We start from the raw sequence: 19,076 nt of genomic DNA, 5'->3' as shown, positions 1-19,076 counted from the left end.
GGAGTCTGTGGGCTAAAAAGAGAAAAACGCTGTATCTGGAGTGGAAGACTGAGCCCTTCAAAGCAGGCTGCGCCGTAAATACCCACTGGGAACTTGGCCCCACTGTACGGACGTTCGTGAGACTCGACTCGTTATGAATACAGGACCTCTTGATTAGCATGAAAGATTCGTCATCAGAATTTTTTTCTGCCTGTGGGGGATCCACTTACTTATTTCCAACTACAGTTCTAAATTGTTCCCATGCTTCATCATGGTTTGATTAGCTAAAATCTTAGAGAGACTGTTTGAGGCACTTACCATAACTAGAAAACAGGTGACAGCGATCAAACCGTAGGGTACGGGGCAGGGACTGCTGGCGCTTCGGGGTATGGAGCCTGAATGCGGTTGGAGGCAACCCCGTTACAGGTTCCTGAGCACTGAAAAGACACATCACCTGCACGCTTTCAAAGTGCTGAGCACTGCTGCATATTGTTCCCTGGGATAAATGACAAATTAATGCAAAAAAAAGGGGGGGGGGGGGAGCGTAACAGCGCATTTAATTGTCTGCGCACACATGCACGTGTAGCCCCAGCCTGTGCATTCACGTCATGTTACAGCTGTGCTAATAGTCACCTTTCTTGCAGTAAATATTGGGCCAATTTCATCACATTTGGTTTATGTTTATCAACACAGCACTTAAGCAATGGGGTTTTGGTTGCAATAAGGGAAAGAGTCCATTTCTGTCTAGCCCTGAGGTGAGGGAATGAGAAGCCATATGCGGCCTGGCCCGCCTGGAGGTTCTCCTCTCCCCGTGTCGCAACACACCCGCCTGACTGCAGCAAAAATCAAATATTTGTACTTGAAGACAGAGCTGAGGCAATTTCCACCAGGAGTATGCCGTCTCTCACCAGTTGAAAAATATTACGCATGCATCGTGCTATTATTTTGTTCGGTTCTTGACATACGCTGCCGAGCAATTTTGTCTTGAACTCCCTTTTTAGCCAAGAGTGTAATGTTAAACAAATCTGAGATTGCACTCAAGGACTTCCCAATCAACTGAAGAATGAACTCTGAAGCAGAAGTTGTATTTAACAAAACGGACTTACAATTATTATTCATAAATGCACATGTTATGGCTGCAGTTGTTTCACTTCTTTCTTTTACAACCCTATAAATTGTATATAGAACATAAAGGCCTTACTCCTTAAATAAATGTTTTGCAGCCGCCGTAAATTATCTTTCTTGCATTCATAATGAAAAAAAAATCACTGTTTGATGTTTTATATCCTCTTCCCTAAAATGTAAAATATGGTAGTTGGAGCCAGATTTTATCTCATTTGAAAATAAAAGAAGGTTCATTTCCTACTAATTTTTTTCAGTCTTAGGTTTGGAGTTCCCATGAAATGTTGCCCAATCTACAAAGCAACGTTACAATAAACTCTGCTTTATCTGAGAGTTTGTGTTTGAGTTGTACCACTGTTAATAGTCGTCGTCGTGAAATGAGTTATGAACATAACCTGAATCTCTTATTTTTTTTAATCCCTAATGTTGGTTATATTTCATCTTTCTACGCACCTCAAATCACTGGCTGAATATCGGATTGTTGAACTTTACGCCAGCCCTGTGAGGACCCTGCCCCAGCATTGCTGTCCTGGAAGCAGGCCTTACTAAACTCCCAGCTCACTGGTTCGCAAAGCAAACTTCAGCCTTGTACTATTTACCTTGGCAAATGCCCGACCAGATTGATGATCTGTAAAGTGGATTTGTTATTTGGCTGTTTGCTTTGGCAGCTCTTGAAAGCAGTTTGCTGATTACAGTCCCAGATGTCATTGCATACATTACTGTTCACTATAAGTTTCTTTTAAAGTTTTAATTTCAGCCACAAATACTATTAAGCTTTTTGCACCTTTCTGTCTTTAACTCATGGATATTAAATATCAAGAGCAGACAGCCTTGATTTCCTTAAATTCTCCTCTTACTATCTTTGTTGGCCTCCTCCAGGCATCTCTGTAGTGCCAGCAGCCAGGAGAGATGCTGCTGGCTTTCCCCCCGTTCGGTGCTGCGCCCATCTGTGCCGCGGGCAGTTGCAAGTTGGTCACATGCACAGTTTTCTAATTGTAGATAACCTGGAAAATTGACGTAGCATTTTTATAAATTATCAGGTTTAACACTACTAAATACTTGAGTCAGTAGAGTTGAGAACATGAGGAGTAATGTTAACTAAAAGCACCCTGTGCTCCGTTTCTGTTAGGGTAGGCACAAAAAGAACGTGTGTCTTCAGAGGTGATTTTTCTGGGTTATATCCATCTCCTCTATTATCTTGGCTTTTAAAGGCTCTCAAACCTGATAAGCATTTAGGCAAATCGATAGGCTCAAAATCAATTTGTTTCTGATGTGAGGTAATCCCAAGTTTGGCTCTGGTGCCAGCAGTGCCTCTGTGCTCTGCTCCCGAGGGCTCTGCTCCCAGCCCCATGCACATGGCCATTAGAATTAGGATTGAGGAATACTGGGATATTTTATTTTCATGGTGCCTCAAAGTACATTTGCTCTTCTAAAGTCCAGTAAGAGGCACATACAAAGCTCAGCTGGGTGTTTGCTGCTCACCTACTGCAAGTGCTGCAGGGCTGCCTCGGGAGCAGAGCGAGTGCCGGGCACAGTCCATCATGGACAAACGATTGCTGGTCCTGGGTTTGAGCAGTTAAACCATCCGCCGTGGATAGAGGCTTGCTTTTTTTTTTTTTCCAGTGGGGGTACTTTCAGCTTTGAAATATTTAAGTTGAAGAAATTAATTCACTTTAAGTAAGTTTACTTTTTGAGGGGAGGATATCATTGTAGTATTTTTGGCCACTGCTTGAAAATTCCTCTAACCCTTTACTATAATAAGCAAATTGAGCAGATTAAAGACACATTACACTGCCAAATGGTTTTTCTATCCAGGGTGACATATATTTTTTCTGTGGAAAAGGTTGTGGGGGTTTTTGTGAGCTGCTATGCTTTTTTTAGCACTTCCTGTTTTATTGTGTTTGAAGTGTCTTTGTGGTGACCTGTTAGGGTAAGATTCTTCCATATGGAAGTGCTTCTTCAACTTTTAATCATTTTGTTTTAAAAAAAAAGATTTTAAATCCGATTTGCAGATGTCTCTGGTTTTGTTCGCAGAGAGCTAGTCCAACTCACTTCAGTGTTGTAGAAGTGCGAGTCATGATGAATTGTTTATACACAACGTGAAACGACGTCCACGTATTTGCACTCCTAATGAAGTTAGATACCTTCTTTAAAATCTAAAAAATATCTGTAGAAAAGCATCTGTTTGTGTTTTAATGTGTTATTCTCTTCAGAAAATTATATTCCTTTAAAGATTTAGGGTGAAGCCCTGCCTTCACTGAATGCCTTGGCAAAACTCCTGTTGGTTTTGGTGGAACTGAGATTTCACCAGTAGACCCCGACGCTGTTGTAGGCGTCTCTGAAGTCAAGTAATACCAGGATAACAAGCAATTTTGTCCTGTGCCTATTCCTGGAGAAAATCTTGCTGGGTTTTTACATAAGGTCAAAAAAAGTTACAAGTTTATTTTTAAGTCAACAAGACAAAATTCTTCATTAATGTACAACAGAATGCATTTTCCCCGCGCTCATATTGGACTCGCTGGGTTGTAACTGAGACCAGAATTTGGACCGCTGCATTTGCGTTATAGCTGCATCCTGTTTCCTATTAGTTTTGACACTAACATCTGAATTTCGGATTTCTTCTTGTTTAGGTTTAACTGCTCAATCAGTACATACAACAGACATCTCAGGACCTCTCTGGAGTTGTCTGGCTCGCACGGGGTGCAAGGGCAGAACTTGGCATCTGTGCGAACAGCACTGGAGCAGCCCCTGTGCTGGAGTTGGTAGAGCACAGTGTGTCATTACGCAGAGAGCTGGGCTTGTCAATCAGGCATCTCCAGACTTTCCCTCTGCATCATATCCTCAATGTTTTAACCGTAAAAAAACTGGCTTTGACAGTATTTTTGAGCCCACATGTGAATACCACATGTTGAGGTCTCATGTCTGCAGTTTCACTCCTAATTAAGTGTAGATGTAAGTACTGGGTATCTTATAAGGTCTTTGGCTCTCTGCAATTCACCACAAGCATCTAATTTCCACTTCCTTTGTCTTGGACCTATTATTTATATGAGAAGGGTAGGTGGACTCGGTGGTTACAAGTCTGTTGGATTATTATGTTTCTGTAGCTGTCATCCTGTCAGAGGTCCTGCAGAAATTTGCACTATGAGCTCTTGCTAGTTTATTATGGGTAAAATCCCCTCCCATGCCAAACGCTAGCCCAAGGTCTGTGTGCTACTTAAGTCTTACTAAGCCCTGAAAATGGGTCTTAAATGGTGTATTGGCCTTGTGCCTGCTCTCAGCATGGAGCTTAATTTCATTCTTTATGAACAGTGAGATTTCCAGTTCAGCTTTGGCTGTTTATCTTCACTGCTGTGAATATTAGGATGGGTTCTTGAAACCTGCCGAAAACTTTTGATGCTACAGCCTGCAGAAGTTAAGACCTCGCAGGCTTTCTGACCCAACCACAAGATGGTTTGAAAAACGGCAGCTTTTTGATGTAGATGGGCACAGCACTCATCTGGTTTGGATTTTTGAGGTGTTCCAAAGTCATATTGTTAGCTACAGGGGGTCTTTTGTGAGCAGGGATATGCACTGACTTGCTACTGAGACCCCAGCGTTCCCAGATACTGATTTTTGGAAAACTGAAGTTAAGTAGCTATATTGTCTCATGCCTATTATACAGGTGGAGAAACTAAGGCTTAAGATTTAAGATGGATAAATGACTTCACTGGGCTGGTCAGTGGTATCAACAAGACTCAGACATAAAGCTGGAGAGTTATTTTACTATCTCCAGTCGCTCTGGTTTCCACAAGTATTCAGAGTGTGTTGGAAACAATTTCAGTAAGGAAATCCTTGCAGCCTAATTTGCATCTGCCCAAAGAAGATCCTACTGATGTAACCTCTTCAGGTGATGCTTTCACTTGCCCCACCTGATGAACTGACATGTTTAGATATGGGCACGGGTTTGGGACTGACTTTCAAAGTTGACATGAAGAAGGTTGAATTATGCCCTTGAAGGTCTTTTATCATCTCCAGGCCTTCTGTCTGCTGCGCCCTGGCAGGGCTTCAGGGGCTCTGGGGAAAAGGTGCCTTCAGCTCAGTGGCAACTCTGCAGTTTAAATATTTCACCAAAACACCTCCAATGTATCCCACTTTATCAGTAGCTTCCGAACGGTGTCCAGCTAGATGAAAATTAGCCAGTGACTTAGTTTTTACAGCTACAAAGGTCAAATGTCTTGGAGAAACAAGGTGTTAAGATGCTAATTCTCTCCCTTGGAATGAGAAGACAGTTCTCTGCTCGATTAAGCGGAAAATACAGGTGGTCTTAAACATCTCCATTTTTGGCTCCTGTTTTGAATGCAATTAAACAAAATCTGCTGTGATTGCAGGGAGGATAATCAGCTTCCAGTGCAGTCCCAAACCCTGTCCTAAGATCCGTTATGAGGCAAACAGCTTGAGGAGGGAGCCCCTGCACAAGCTGCAAGTGTGCTAGCAGAGGTCGTGGGCTGGTCCCTGCCCCATCTGTCCCCAGCGCAGCACATGCGGGAAGCTCGTCCTGAACTTCTGTTCTCACACTGCACCTCCTACACTTCTCCTCTTGGAATCTTGTTTTCCACTTTTTGGAGGTTTGCGAAACATATGCTTTGGAGGGTTCCCAATTTTTTTCACAGCAAGAAAAAAATTACTTTCTGCATTGTAAAAAGCCTCACGAAAAAGTACGCTCCTTCTTTATAATGGACTTGCCTGGCACAACTCAACAATCCCCATTTCTCATCACTTCGCAGTGTATTTTTATAGGGTATAAAAATGGTGTTATGATCCATGTTCCCAAACCTTCCCTCAGCTAGCAAGAACATCAATAAACATGGCTTGATAGACACCAGAGCTGCACCACCATTTCCCTCGGTGCTTTGAACGTGCCCTAACATACCTTTTGAATCTATTCTCCATATATGAAACTACTCATGCCTCTGTTGACCTTTTAATGTATCAGCGGTAATACTTGTGTGCTTAGGAAAACTTACTTCTCCCAGGATACATTTCTAGTCTGGTCACTTACTGTACTTAGAAATATTTTCTTTACTTCATCTCATGTCCCACTGTTTTTTCTCTTTCCTTGATTTAAATTAATCTGCAGATAGGGAGGTCAGCGTGCCTGGAACTGGCAAAAGATTTTACTTCCTTTCTCCCCCTTTCCTTTTTCTTCTCTCTCTGTAAAATTGTTATTGTTATTTCTTTGGTTCACAACTGAGATGATGGCTTGATGTTTGAACAGTTACGTGCTCTGTTCCAGGAAAGTCTGTCTTTGTTCCAAGGCTTCCAGCACAGAGGCTCATTCCACCTTGATCTTTCAGCAGAGCACTAAAACATTTGGCAAATTTTTTGTCACATTTTTTGCCGCTGCCCAGGGTTTTTGAGAGATTCCCCTTGGACAGCTTCCACCTCTGAGCTTGCCCACTGTAGGAAATACTTCCACTTGTATTTACACAGCCACGTCATCAGACCTGATGAATCTCTCTCATATCTTCATCAGTCAGTACCTGACACCCACTTGCTCACTTCCTTGGGTTTGCTTCTCTGGGGTTTTAAAGCAAGTTTTTCACCCCGACGCTTTGTGCTGAGCTTAATTGTAGATGGCTTTGTGCTGATGGGAAGATCATTAGGACCAAGGTTGGGACAGTGGCTGCTCCGATGGGCTCACAGATCATCTCTCTGCTGACGAAAGGGAGGAGGCTCAGCAGTCTGTCAGAAAGCAACCCCTCTGCAAAATGTCGGCAGGTTCACTCATAATTTTAGACTGTAAAAGGTGTAAGATCAACTTCTACCTGAGTTACTGGATTCTCCCTAATAATCAGATTTCTTTTCCATATTAAATTCCCCAGAAACTTGTGATTAGCCCCACTTCTGAGAGTTCACAGCGGCTTAATTCTACTGTAAAACTGTCAGCAGTGATTTTCTTTTTTAAAGATGGATTTTGGTTCTTGTACAGAACTACTTCTTGCTAAATTCCTTTTCAACCAAACACACTTGTCATTTTTCAGCCATTAAAGACAATAAACTCCATCTTTGGATTTTTACATGCTGAACTTAGTTTATAATGATAGATACTTGTTTATAACACACTGAAGATTTTTGTTAGCTTTCTGGCATAAAAATTGGAATCTTCTCTTTTGATTCGTAGTTATTAGTAGCAGGTTTATCCTTTCAAATATGTACAAGCTATGATTTCAGTGGAATATTGTCCACAAGAGTCGTAGTCTGCTGCTCTCAGAACCCATCTTGCCTTGGCAAGCAGCATGGTTATAATCATCAAACTATTCACATGGACTAAAGCTAGTTTCAGAGGAGGATTTAGGTATTGCAACCCAGAAGGTCATGGTACGTGGGTTTTGCTGCCAGGGTCCCTGGGGAGAGATGGACTTTCCTCTCTGGCCAGTGGGGCTGTGCGTAACTGGGCAGCTCCATCTCTGGGCGTGAGCGGTCCCATGTTTGCTGTAGTACTTAAGCCAGTTGGTGCTGTAAAGCGTATTTAGAGGGAGCTGTGAAGTGTGTGCAGAGCTGACTGTCTGATCAGACCCCCCTGGGGAAGCAGGAAGGGAGAAACACCCATTTCGATCATCCCAGATGTGCTGGGAAGGGGCCAAGGTGCTGGGAAAACTGGGGCGGTTCTTCCTGGATCCAGGGAAATCTGCCAGACAGGGACAGGGCCTGTGGGGTCAGACAAGGATTTGGGGCATCATGAGTTGGACTTCCAGACACCAAAGTTTCTCCTTCATCCCTCTCTCTGTACCTGGTGGCTTTGGGTGGCTTCTGGTTGAATGGTTAATCCCAAATTACGTTATAGGTTGCATTGCGTCATAAATCACAGCAAAGCATGTCATCAGTGCTTCAAAATGGGTTTTATCGAAGGAAGAAAAGAGAAAATTGACTATAAAAATCTGGTTCTTGTGTTTCTGAGTTAAAGCATGCTGCATTTCATGAATAAACAGCACACCATGAATTATCAGACTTTCCTCTTACCCTTGATTTTTTTTTTTGCGTTTGTTTGGGGTGATGCATCCACTTCTGTCCTTTTCTGCTTTTGTGGGGGAACCGTTGATCTCGGAGTACAGCTGAAACAGTGAGGCAGTTCCCCGCGGGCAGCAGCCTGCAGGGGATGGGGTTTCTGGCGTGGTCCCTTTGGGCAGCATCTCCACTGGTGTACATCAGCCTCGCTCATCTGAAGTCCAGGAGTTTTGCTGAGCATCTGGCAGCACTTTAACCCATGCACAAATGGTCACCTACCATGAAAAACCTGTACGTAGTGAGCTTTCTCGTAGGCAGTGATCTGATGGGAGAGGACAGAGAAATTCCGAGGACATTAGTAAGAAAGATTTTAATTTCAATTTTTCCCTGTAAGAATAATGCCCTATAGGAGCACCCTTCTAGTCACCTTTTAGGATTTCTGTAACACAAGGTCAGAGTGCCATTGTCAAGTGGAAAAAAGGTGTTGTTATTCATGGCACTAAAAGTCCTTGTATGACTTTTTTTTTTAAGTAGTTCTTGCTTATTCCTGAAAGCTTTGCTCTTAGCCGTAAGCGGTGAGCCATCTTTGCCTAACTCCTGTTTGCATTTGGAGTTGTTACTGCAAATTGCCAAGTGCAAACATGAGGCATGTAGAAGGGTAAATCTCCTGCCCTTTGAGTACAGTCTTTGCTGAGGATGAGAGTGAGATGAGTTAAATGACCGAAAGCCTTAGGCTAGGACATGCCAGTTGCAATAATTTTTTCACTCCATCATCTCACCTTGCAATGTCGCTCTGCCTTATCCAGCCACCAAATGTCTGATGGATAATACAAGTGACAAGGGCAAAACCTCCTCAATGTATGCAGAGGAAAACTTCAGGCAGCAAGGACGGGTCTGCTGGCTCCTGACCAGCTGGGTCCTGCCTGTCCCTTCCAAAGCCTGCTTGGCTGGGGTGAAATCCCTCCCTTGGACAGGGTTTGGTAGGAGATCAGACCTTGGTGCTGCGAGTCCCCAAGTGCTCTGGCCCTGCTCCAGCAGCACACTTAAGCAGACACTTAACTTTCAGCATATATATACTACCATTGAAGTCACTGTGGCTGTTTGCAAGTTTAAAATTAAGTATATGCTTAAGCTGGCTTGGGACCAGAGATTCAGTGCTTTGCAGGTCCAGTCCTTGCTGGAGCTTAGATAACTAGCTCGTGCAACTTGGCACATGCTTGTAATGAATTCAGAATCGGGCCAAAAGAATTTATTTTCCCGGACTTGGAAGGCTTACAAGGAAACAAGTTGAAGGTTTTTTGAATTTTTATTATTTTCTAAACATAAAATTTCATCTTTTCCTGTAGTCCTTAGAGAAACACCTTTTCCTAGTGTTCTTAGAGGGATCTAGAGACTTGGAGTGAGCAATTTCCAAAATGTCCAGAGCTGGTGGAAAGGTGTCTGGACCTGCTGCCTGGCCAGGGCAGCACTCGGTGCCCCTGGAGATCCCCTCCATGCTTTCGTACCTTCTAGGAAGATGTGGCATTGCACTGGGTTGTCCTCAGACAGGAGATTTCTTTCTGGGCAGCCCTGGCACGGACTTGCCCAATGACTTTTGGTGAGTTACTTAAACCTTGATGTTCTAGCTCTTCCCTGGTGTAAGCAATAAAACTCTTTCTGTCAGTGCTGATAACTCATTTTGCCTCAGCTAAGAATTTGGCCCTCTGGGTGTGTTTTGCAGTCTCTCCTCCATTCCCTGATCTTGGTCACTCAATTAATAAGTAACAAGAGTAAGTTTCCAAACCAATTCCTGATGTTAATGGTGCTGTATCCTTAGAGCAGCTGCCCAGCTGCCCTGAACACAAACATTTCTGTCACTCCGGTTTAACACCTGAATCCATCTCATGCTGTTTGTGAAATATGTTAAAGTACTTGTAGGGAAGTTGTGATTACAGCAGGCTGTGCGCATAGTATTAGATATAACCCTGATAAATTGAACGTTAGCACAGCGAGAGTTGCTAGAGAAAGTGTCAGAAGGTCATCGCTCCTCTGTTATTCCCTAAGGAAAATCATAGGATCGTAGAATACCGGGTTGGAAGGGACCTCAAGGACCATCTGGTCCAACCTTTCTTGGCAAAAGCACGGTCTAGACAAGGTGGCCCAGCACGCTGTGCCGTTACAGCATGGGGGAATGGCAAGGAGTTACGTTACTGACATGGAAACCCCTCCTGTAAATGACTCAAATATGCTAATTTCTACAAAGTGCAAACCACAGATGCCTCGTGCTTACGAATGCTGCGAGAAGCTTTGCAGCTTTGGGCTGGCAGCGGCGGGCAGGGACACAAGGCAGGCGGGCGAGGCCAGGAGCCAGGGCCGTGCACGTGCTGGGCAGCGACCGGCAGGAAAATAGAAGTCACCCTGCAAGCTCTTCCCAAACACCCAGCGAGTGCGTAGTATTTGCAAGTGAGATTTATTTATCCTGTGTACAAGTAGTTATTAGACAGTAGCTTGGAACCGAGGCGTACATTATCTCATAGTGAGGTAAGACAAATAAATTACAAGTTAGAGGCCCCGAGTGGGATTAGTGATGCACCTTAGGAAAATATTTTGGTTTCTGTTTATATGTCAGCTTGTGAAATGTTTCATCTGGAAAAGGTGATGTGAGACCAGAGAAACATTTGCTCTTATAATGCAAAAAATATTTCAGTTTCATTCTTAACTGGTTGCTAGTGATATAAACCAAATTTCACATTTCCGGAGCTTCGATGGCTGCTCGGCCGCTTTCCTGCAGAGTCTCTTCTCCAAGCTTTCTCCGAGTTGATAACAAACTGCCCCTTTATCTCCCCTTGTTTGTCAACATTTCTCTGTGTGCGTAATACTTAGAAAGAAGAACTTACCCAAAGCCCAGCAGAAGTCTGTGTCTCTGGTAGGCTCGGTCTGCTGCGTGGGAGGACATTGAGGATGCTCGGGGGTTTAGGGCAGTGTGCTGGGCCACATCCATCCCTGCTGTGTAGCTCCGGGCGGGATGGGATGGGATGGGATGGGATGGGATGGGATGGGATGGGATGGGATGGGATGGGGAGGCCTTCGCCCCTCCCCTGCGGCGGGTTTAAGATACGGTAACCCCTAGCAGCTGCGGCGGATCTGTACCCACAACGAACTTGGCCTTTCCAAGCATTACACTCGCTGTTTCTATTACACAAGAAAGAATCTCCTATTACAGTTTGAGTGATATATTAGTATATAGTGCAGTTCCAATGTTTTTTCAACACTAAGATTTTTTTAATTCAAATGAAACAATCAGAATTAAATTCCTTGGCTCAGACAGTTACCACTAATTCTTAAGCAATATGACAAATCCACACTTGTGTCTCAAAGTGTAACATAAGATCTTAGTTATCCAGAAAACCCCGATGAGTTGTCAGATCTTTCCTTACTTGTGGGTAAATATGAGCCTTTTATAATCCATTATGTGTACTTTGTGCGTATATATATATGTGCATTTGCACATGCCACGAGATTGATAATAAGCAAGATAAATCTTGCTGTTTTCTTAAGGGAAGTAATATATTATTCAAGTCTCTCCAGTGGAATTGGCATACTTCTACCTCGCAAAGTGAGCTCGCTAAGACAGGGTATGCCTGCAAACCTCTTCCAAAATGGTTCAGAAATGACTTGGCTTATAAACAAATAAGCAAATGAGAATCGTTATGTAGTGTCACAGAAATACCAGATGTATCCTTCCTGCATCTTACGCAGCTTTTCCCAGTGAAGCCAACGCAGACTTCAGCATCATAAAGTCACAGCTTTTATTCAGATGAGAAGTAAAACAAAATAAAGACTCGTCTAAAAAAACCTCCACTGAGATTTAATGGAATTCATTGTGTGTTTAAATTTCCTAGGCATTCTTGAAAATCTCAATAATCATCTTATTGTAAGCTTAGCTAAGTCATAGATCTTCAGAGAGTGGGAAACTTTACTAGGAGAAAAAAAAATTACTGGATTTTCTAATTTTAACCAGGACTGAGACTTATAAGTATGTGGATACCACAAGAAAACATTTCCAACTTTGCAAAAACTGAAAAGTGCTGAAGATCTTTTGTGAATCCTTTTTTAATGAAATTTCCAGACCTAGAGGTTGAAAGAACATCAGGTGAAGTTTCTGCTGTGCAGAATTGTACCTGGTAACGCGCACCCACCCCAACTGCCCCGTGTTGTGCAGGACTCTCTGTTCTTCGGGATACTCTACTTTATGTCAGGATTAAATGTAAAGAAATGTTAATCTCTAAGGGGGCTTGGGGATGATTGTAGCATTCCTGATTTTTTCCAGGCGTTCTGATTCTACAAAGCTGTAAAGAGTTAAAATATGCAAGGGAAAAAAACATTTCTTCTTGGAAATTAGTTGTATTATGAGGGGGTATTTTGTTTTTAAAATTGTAATAGCATCCAGTTATGCTGTAGTTTCCATCTCTTTTTGCTTTTAGACCGCTAAATAAATTGTATCCAGTATTGCAAGAAGAGCACAAATACACTCATGTTATTTTTCAGCGCACTGTATTCCTTAGGCTGTAGTTGGGCTGTGCCGTCCCGGTGGGTGCCTGTGGCACAGTGGCAGCCACCTCTGCCCGCACCAGAGCCCTCGCTCGCCCCCAGCATCTTGGTCTTTCAAACTTGTGCTTCTGGTACTGCAAAACCACGGCATAAATTTCCCCGATGACACCAAACACAGATTTTTTGCATTTTATCTTTTAAGTCCTGCTTTGGATGGATGTCACATCCTGCCTTCAGTTTTTAAACCATCCCATCTCTCTCCCGTGTCCTTTTGCTAACCTCCGCGCCTCTGGGGAAGCCAGGAGCTGGGCCAGGGCTGCAGGAGCCCTCGGCGATGCTCGGGGGGCTCAGCGGGGGCTTGGTTCAGCTTTTGCCAGCCCAGGGCTCGGCGTCGGCACTGTGGTGACACTTGGGTCCCTCGTTTGGTGGCCAGGTGTATTGCCAGCAGGCTGGTGTGAAACTGCAGTTTGGATGGCATAGAACAGTCGCAGGGAGCATTCAAGGCAAAGGCAGAGTTTAATAAATATACTTAATCATTTATGTTTTGACCTTAACCCAGACTCGTACTCAGACACAGAAAGCAGAGAGTTGAAAACGCACTTTGTCAAGGCTCCTTTGGCTGATGCAGTGGTAAAACAGGGCAGCCTTGCTCTGAGGAAAGGCAGATCCTTCAGAAAGGAGAGTAAAAGGTCAGAACTAATCCAAAAGGACAAGCAGTGTATGTCTGTGTGTATATTGGGTTTCACATATGAAATCCAGTCATGATAAATCTGATGGCTTTAGAAACATCTACTTTGATTAATGAAAACATAGTTCCCATAGACCATGGGTTTCATACTTCAAAGTTCTCCTGGATTTAGGACCTTAGGTTTTGCTTATTCATATAACATGCAGGAAACTATTTTTAAATGAATAAGGGAGTTTAAAAAAAAAAAAAAAAGGCAAATGTTTCAACATCGGTGGTACATAGACTGGATAATAAGGAGCAAAATTAACAAACAACAGACATTTTATTATGCATTTTACAATAATGTTTACATTCTTTCCTCTATATTTGTTTTTCCTTGAGAAGATTTATGTATTTATAAAAATATCTCACTGCTCCAGCTCTGAAAATTGCAGCCCCGCTCACATTTGAAAGCCTTCACGATGGCTGTGATTGCTGGCTATGTTCCTAATCATCTGAAATGCTTCTCCTGAGCTCGAGGTTAACCCCTTGTGCAGGACCGGAGGAGACCGCGTTTGTCGGGGCGGTGGGGAGGGCGAGATGGTCCCTGAGGACCTGTCGAGCTTGCGCTGTGACACTGCTCTGATCCTGAACGTTGCCAACCATTACTTTGGCCACTGTCCTGAGCTGGATGTGGCCACTGTCGCACTGGACAACCTGGGCAACCTCTTGCCCAACCATCTGCCTTTGTCCCCACAGAGCTGCTGGGCACAGGGGCTCCCGGGGCCACCCTGTCGCTGGGCTTGCTCCTCCCAGCAGCTGCATGTTTGCTTAAAACTCATTTAGAAATGATGACAGAGGAATAAACAGTATTTTTGTTTACAAGTCTGTAGTGCGCCGAGGAGGGATGCAGGAACCTCTTGGCCTCACTTACCCAAAAGTTCAAAGGGATTTGAAAGTGTTCGTTGCCTGTGGGACTGGGTACCCCGGCTGAAGTCTCCATTAATTAAATGCACTCACAGGATACAGAGCTGGTGAGTAATGTCCTGTTTATAGCAGAACTGTGAGCGATTCTGGAAAAAAAGGAACTCCGTGGGAGGGAAGATGACAGGGAAATAGAGTTACTCGCAAAGGCTGTAGCTCCTGCCATTGTTTCCAAAGGCAATAATTAACGCTCACACCTTGATTCAACAGCCATAGACAGAGGTGAGCTGTTGCAAAGTCTGTCACACGTAAGTTGGCGTGCGTGTGCCATGGGAGAGCGGGGAGGCTGCGTGTGAGCTGTGCATCGGAGAGGATCAGCAGCGCGTGCCGCCAAGCACGGGCACGCGTTCAAAAGTCAGACACGGGGCAGGTCGGGGAGACGCCGCTTCCTCCACGCTTAAATAAGGCGTTTGCACAGGTCCCCGTTCAAGTACTGAGAGCTGCTGCTCTGTGGCATTCCCCCTGGAGTCACAAAGTTATGGCATGGAAGTGAATTGGCAAACCCTGTAGGAAAGTTCAACCATTAATATTTAAACGGGGTATGTTACAATTTGACTCACTACTCTGGGCAAGGAGTTTCCATGCGCTGGTTCCCCACACGCCCATGGGGTTCTCGCTCCCGGCCGAGGCTTTTCTGGGCAGCCCTGTCATGCTCATGCTGCGGTTACCGGGGCGTCCGGTGCCGAGCGGGTTGGGACTCCCTTCAAAGTCCACTCCTGCTTCTGAAGGGGCCAGAAAAGGCAGGGACTTGGCGATGGGCAGCCCCTCCTCTCCCCCCGAGACCGTCTTGGTCACGCCCCAGGGTCTGCCGTCCCCGGGGGTCAGACCCCCATCCCTTTCATGAGAAGGATGCATCTTTTATCGGTTAAAATTGGCAGGTCATTTCCTCTCCTATTTACTCTGTTATTTTTGCTCACACGTATGTTGCAATATGCAAGGTGAGGCTCAAAACTGTCAAGCTCTTTAATAGAACCATTACTGTATTTTTGGAGAATGTACTCTTTTTGATTTACTGTTCCTTAGAAGACAGGAAATGGAGCTACTTGATTTCATATTTTCAACAAAGCCGTCCAGAGGTTTAATGAAAAAAATTTCCCCTGGCTTTTGAATTAAAGGGCTATGGTGAAAGATTTAGCTTAGCTATTTTGACTTAGAAAAATAACACACTAGGAGCATTAAAATATTTTGTAAAAATACTTTTTACTACTAGATTTTTCAGAGAAGAAAATAAACTTCTCTGGTTTTCTCAGTCTTGCTTGGTAGGGCTAGCTGTGAAATGAAAGGACGTTTCCAAGGTTTGAGGCTTTTTTTTTTTTCTTCCTGTAGAATTTATTTTCCTTTTATATTAAAAGCCTTGAAACAATTGCAATGCAAACGACAAATCCTGTGCTTCTAAGCAAGGTAATTTGGTATGAGTAATAACAGAAGCCTTTGCCATTAATAAAATGCGAGAAACATTAAGCAGAAAGACGGGGGCCTGATTCTGCTCCATCCGGCAGCGGTGTGAGTAAAGGGCAGTGCTCGTTGGGAGGCAAATGTCAGTGGAAGGACAGAAGTGGGAGATCGGTATCAGGAGAAAATTAAAGTTTTAATAGGAAAATCCTGCGTGTGGAGCAGAATTAACTTGGAGTGTTTGGGGCAGTGTAAAGCTAAACACGCTGGAATTGCAAAACAAAGTACTTTCGACCTAGATGTTCAAGCCAAGGTTTCTGCTTGTTCCATTTGGTTTGATTTGGGGTTGTTTTTGATTTGTAGTGCTGTGGGTCTGGGATGGTGCTTGGGCATCATACAGAGGAGGCTGATGGTCTTAATTTCCATCCAGTTTCATCTTCAGCAAATAAGGGGAGAAGTAAATGTTCTGCTAGCTTGAAAGCACCACGCGATAGGGTGAAATACTGACACAATTTTAAGGCAATGGGATTTTTTGCAGTGATTTAATGAGGTTTCACCAGGATTTCACTAGTAATTGCTTGACTAAAATAATAGCTAATGTGCTTCTTTCTTGAGTTGTTTCTAAATTAATTGCTCCGTTCAGGTGGAACCTGTTCCACTGTCAAAGCTGTATCAGGTCTGGGGGACAGAAGAAAGGCTGGGCTTCACACGTCAAGGTCTGATCTTGGTGGCTGTCAGTAGGATTTCAGCAGTTTGCCTGTAAAGGCACGGGTCGAAGCCTGCCTTCTCTCAACCCTTCAGTAATCCCTTGAATCAGCAGGAGCTTTCTCAGCCGTGTTGGCTCTGCAGTCATATTCTGGCTGTGGGTTTGGGGGATTTTGAGAGCAGGACACTCCACTGAGGTTTATTTGTAAACTTCTCTCTGGCCGACGATGGGGAATTTGATAAGTTATCAACTGAGATACTAGGATTGAAAAGGGGAGAGGAAGGCAGCCAGAAAAAGAGATTACAATTTAATAAATAGCAGAGATACGGTTAGCTGGTATCAGTGTGAGTTTAATGCCATTAGTTCTTGTGCTGTTGGTAACAATATACGTAGGGCAAAGCACCCAAAGGCTCCTGGGGAGCAACCAGCCCATCTGCCATTTCATGCACTTCACAGAAGAATTTTCCAAGGTGTAAAAGTACCCAGGACTGAATTCTGCCTTGAAAATAATAATTTTACTTTGATACGTGTGCTGTCTGCTGATGCAACGGCAAGAAGAACGGGAAGATCCGTAACAATCAGTCTTGTTTTTCCTGAAACAGTTTTGCTTTACATCAGAGAGGGAAGAGCTTTATGGTAGGAAAGGACCTGCCTGTTCATGCAAGGTCCCATTTTCTACCCCCACACCCCAAGTAACCTCGGTTGCACATCTGCGTGTTCAGCTTTATGTGGAACCCACTTTATCAGTGTGCGTATTGAAATAAGGAGGAATTTGTGGGTTCCACTGCAGCACAGAGCAGATGACGGCGCACAGACCCCCTCTGCCCCTGCCGCCCGTTACTCAGGCAGGGTGATCACCCGTGGGGTGCTGTGTGGCTGGTGAATCACAGCTGGATGCCTGGAGGTGAATCGTATCACGAGACGTGTACTCCTAACGTGGAGAAGGAGTGAAAAGGGAGGAAAGATAAAACTAGAGCTTCACCAGCCTTACAGTTTTTTAACAAGAAAACTTTCTGTGCAGTTAATCCCTCTAACCAGCATTTGCATTAACACTTGCAACCTCACATGTTGCTGCTAAGAAGTTTTGGCAGCTCTCGGCCCTGATTGTGGAGGTAACGCTGCACTTGTCTCCTTTGCTCTCACTCAAGTATCTCAGGAGCCAGAGACCAGCGCTCTATGAAGTTTCTCCCTGTACACATATGCAGGCATCTTGGCAGAGCTTCAAAAGCCATTTGCCTTATTATTCATGTGTCTGCTTATAGGAGCAGAAATGCTCCTATTTCTCACTTTCGGAGGAAGGGCAGACACTAGTAAAGAAGAGATTTCTCATCTCCGACACAGCCCTGCAAACCCGTGGGAGCTCATCATCTCCCCTCTGCCACCCTGGGGTTTGGGGATGCAGGTTTAAAAGCCGCCCCGATAGCTCTTCAGGTATGTGAACAGCCCTGTCTAAACCAACTGCAGTCAGTGGGGTCTTGGAGCATATGTGGGGTGGGGGTCTCAGGGTAGCATGAAACTGCAGAAGGATGACCTGAAAAAAGAAGCTTCAAAAAAAGACCAAATTTTGCTTTTCCTCCTGCAGTTAGGATAGCTGACAATGTGGAAATGTTGCAGAGACTTAAACATCATTGAAATTACTTCACCTCCTTACTGCATTTTCTCAAGCAAGCTTCAAGAACCCTTGCTTTAAAACAAATTAGTGGACTAGAGTAACCTTATAAATCCAAAGACCCATTAAAAGTTGAAATATTTGGTCATTCCTCCTCTCGGTTTAAACTGGGATTCATCCAGAGTTCAAGTGCATGTATCACATAAGAGCCACGGTCCCATTTTGTAGAGGTCCATTTTAGTGTTGATGGTTTTCTAGTGCCAGGAATCTACTCTGCAGCCAGGCAAAGAGATAAATCAAAGTTGTGCGCGCCGATGAAATTCAGGAGCCAGAAGTCACCATTGCAGCCCATATAAATCCCTGAATGCCAGCCCTGGTGCTTTTGTCCATGCCATTAGAGTTCAAAATTATCTGCCCCTCTTTGCTGATGTATGGATTAACCGGCTGCCCGAGTGTTTACTAACGGTTATCACCCGGTACTTTGGACGTTATCAGAGGAAGGGACGCCTGCCGCGGGGCTTGGTCTCTCACCCTTTCTATTACCACCTGTCAGTGGCAGGGAGTGTGCTGTGAAGCTGTACAGTCACAGGCTACAAGTGTAGATAGTTTCTGACGGCTGATCAAAGGGGAAAACCAAAGGCCTGATAACAAGGACGTGTTTCATGTACTTTTAACTTTGAGAAACATTGGCATTTGCATTTTTTCCCCTCTGTAGGCTGGCAGAAACCAGGCACAATAAATGCTGCATATTCAGTTACCTAATAGTTGAGTAAATGGTATGTGCTTGAAGCAACAAAGCATAACTGTAATCTTGTTCCAAGTGGGAATGATTTAAGTAAGCCTTTGCAGAAGACTTGCTGTATAGTAAAGTAGAAAAATTTTAACTTGTACTTTGAAGTGATCTTGAATTCAGAATCGTATCTTTGCATTCAGCAGATCATACCCTGTTGTGAGTGAGGTAATAACTGCAAGTTAAGGAATTAAGTGTCTTTCGTAGGTGCGTGTGCTCTGTCACAACAGCCAGCATCTTCAGTAAAGCACCGATGAGGGGAGAGTCTCTGTTAGTTCACGTTTGACCTGAAGTTTCACAGTGCGGGAACAGA

General features: G+C 44.1%; 1 protein-coding gene across 13 annotated transcripts in view; it reads left to right on the top strand.

Moving 5' to 3' along the window:
- The window catches only part of BCAS3 (BCAS3 microtubule associated cell migration factor), a 372,074-nt gene that overhangs the window by 328,423 nt on the left and 24,575 nt on the right, over window positions 1-19,076 (top strand). The gene's annotated exons all lie outside the window — the stretch shown is intronic.

The sequence above is a fragment of the Strix uralensis genome, chromosome 20, assembly GCF_047716275.1.
Source record: "Strix uralensis isolate ZFMK-TIS-50842 chromosome 20, bStrUra1, whole genome shotgun sequence".
Classification (NCBI taxonomy): domain Eukaryota; kingdom Metazoa; phylum Chordata; class Aves; order Strigiformes; family Strigidae; genus Strix; species Strix uralensis.
The sequence above is the reverse complement of the archived record's forward strand: the minus strand, read 5'-3'. Positions and strand labels throughout refer to the sequence as shown.